The sequence below is a fragment of the Hylobates moloch genome, unplaced genomic scaffold, assembly GCF_009828535.3.
Source record: "Hylobates moloch isolate HMO894 unplaced genomic scaffold, HMol_V3 SCAFFOLD_24, whole genome shotgun sequence".
NCBI lineage: Eukaryota > Metazoa > Chordata > Mammalia > Primates > Hylobatidae > Hylobates > Hylobates moloch.
The window spans coordinates 25,568,381-25,571,311 of record NW_026652299.1 but is presented as its reverse complement, the minus strand read 5'-3'; the positions used below and the strand labels follow the sequence as shown (position 1 = coordinate 25,571,311).

The 2,931-nt window shown below is 42.6% G+C and overlaps 1 pseudogene; it reads left to right on the top strand.

The window, feature by feature from the left end:
* The first annotated feature begins 2,074 nt into the window (after window positions 1-2,074).
* On the top strand, window positions 2,075-2,487 carry LOC116462982 (large ribosomal subunit protein eL27-like; annotated as a pseudogene).
* The last annotated feature ends 444 nt before the right edge of the window (window positions 2,488-2,931 follow it).

Genomic DNA, 2,931 nt, shown 5'->3' with positions numbered 1-2,931 from the left:
ATTGCTTGAACCCAGGAGGTGGAGGTTGCAGTGAGTAGAGATTGCACCACTCTGCACTCCAGCCTGGGCGACAGTGTCAAAAAAAAAAAAAAAAAAAAAGCAAGCTGGCCAGGCCAGGCACAGTGGCTCACGCCTGTCACGCCTATAATCCCAGCACTTTGGGAGGCCAAGGTGGACAGATCATTTGAAGCCTGGAGTTCGAGACCAGGCTGGCCATCATGGTGAAATCTTGTCTCTACTAAAAATACAAGAATTAGCCCAGTGTGGTGGTGGGTGCCTGTAATCCCAGCTACTGGGGAGGCTGAGGCACAAGAATCACTTGAACCTGGGAGGCAGAGGTTGCAGTGAGCCGAGACTGCGCCACTGTCCTTCTGTCCTTTAGCCTGGGCAACAAAGCGAGACTCCTCAAAAAAAAAAAAAAAGAAAGAAAGAAAGCTGGCCAGACGTGGTGGATCACTCCTGTAATCCCAGCACTTTGGGAGGGTGAGGCAGGAATGATCACTTGAGGCAGGGGTTTGAAACCAGCCTGGGCAACATGGCAAGACCTCGTCTCCACAAATATATATATATATGTGTGTGTGTGTGTGTGTGTGTATTAATACACATATGTGTGTATATATATGTGTTATATATATATATATACACACACATATTAGCCAGGTTTTGTGGCACACACCTGTAGACCTAGCTACATGGGAGCTTGAGGTGGGAGGGTTCCTTGAGCCCAGAATTCAAGGTTACAGTGAGCTATGATGGCGTCACTGCACTCCAGCCTGGGGACATAGCAAGACCCTGTCTCTTAAAAGAAAGTTCTGTGAGTCACCAATAAGAAAAAACATTGTAGAAAAAAAGAAAGAAAGCTTACATTTACTTTTTATTGGTGGATTTCTCTATTGGCCTACTGGCACCTATTAAAGAAACATCTCATCATATTCTCAATGTTTGTTTACAAATGCCTTTCTATGTCAGACTCTTCAATTCATTGAAATAAAACAGTTAATGAATCTTTCAGAACTAGCTTTAAAAAAAATCACCAAAAATCTAAGGGGTTATATTTCAGGCACTGTTCTAGGCACTGAGCAATGAGCAATACACACATGAGCAATACAACATACACAGCAATGAGCAATACAACATCCCTACCTTTCTAAAGCTGATATTCTAGTACACAATTAGACTGTAAGCCAAAATAAATAAGTAAAGTATATAGTATGTGAGGTACACACATAAAGCATGAGAAGAGGATGGGAAATGTTGGGGGTGGGGCTGCCTGTATATTTTTGATAATAGGCTTTATTTTTTTTTGAGCAGTTTGAGGTTAACAGAAAAATTGAGGACAAAGTAGGGTTTCCATATAACTTCTACTCCACAGTCTTCTCTATTAACACCTTGCATTACTGCTGTACATTTCTTACAACTGATGAGCCAGTATTGACACATTATTAATTAAAGTCCATCAATTACCTTAGGTTTCACTCTTTGTGTGTTGCACATGCTATGGATTTTTTTTTTTTTTTTTTTTTGAGATGGAGTCTCCCTCCGTTGCCCAGGCTGGAGTGCATTGGCGTGATCTCGGCCGACTGAACCTCCACCTTCCGGGTTCAGGCGATTCCCCTGCCTCAGCCTCCTGAATAGCTGGGATTACAGGTGCACCACCACGCCTGGCTATTTTTGTATTTTTAGTAGAGATGGGTTTCACCATGTTGGTCAGGCTGGTCTTGAACTCCTGACCTCAGGTGATCCACCAAAGTGCTGGGATTACAGGCGTGAGCCACCACGCCCGGCCTACATTCTATGGATTTTAACAAACATATATAATGACATTTATCCACCATTACAGTAGAGAACAGGATAGGTTCACTGTCCTAAAAATCCTGTGTTCTGTCTCTTCATCCCCGTCTTCCTCTTCACCTAGCACTGATCTTTTTATTATAGTATCCCCATAGTTTTCCTTTTTCTAGAATGTCATACAGTTGGTATAGTACAGTGTGTATGTAGGCTTTTCAGATCCACTTTTTACACTTAGCAATTAATATGTATTTAAAGGCTGTAGGTCTGAGTGGTTGCTGCTGAAATGAGCAAGTTCATGAAAACCTGGGCAAGTGGTGTTTGTCCTGGCCATATGCTACTCCGGATGCAAAGCCGTCATCGTGAAGAACATTGATGATGGCACCTCAGATCGCCTCTACAGCCATGCTCTGGTGGCTGGAATTGACCACTATCCCTGCAAAGTGACAGCTGCCATGGGCAAGAAGATAGCCAAGAGGTCAAACACCAAGTCTTTTGTGAAAGTTTATAATTACATCAAATCACCTACTGTCCACAAGGTATTCTGTGGATATCCCCTTGGACAAAACTGTTGCAAATAACGATGTCTTCAGAGATCCTGCTCTTAAACGCAGGGCCCGAAGAGAGGCCAAGGTCAAGTTCCAAGATAGGAACAAGGTGGGCAAGAACAAGTGGTTCTTCCAGAAGCTACCGTTTTAGATGCTTTGTTTTGGTCACTAAAAATTTTGAAAATATATGCATTTAAGGCTCTTCCATGTCTTTTAGTGACTCAATAACTGATTTCTTTTTATTGCTGGATAATGTTACATTGTATGGATGCACCACAATTTATCCAATTACCTATTGAGAGAAATCTTCGTTGCTTCCAACTTTTAACGATTATGAATATAGCTGCATTTGTGTACATGTTGTTGTGTAGATATCTTTTTTTTTTTTTTTTGAGATGGAGTCTTGCTCTGTTACCAGGCTGGAGTGCAACAGCATGATCTCTGATCTCTGCAACCTCTGCCTCCTGGGTTCAAGCGATTCTCCTGCCTCAGCCTCCCAAGTAGCTGGGACTACAGGTGCATGCCACTGCACCCAGCTAATTTTTGTATTTTTAGTAGAGATGGGGTTGGCCAGGATGGTGTCGATCTCCTGACC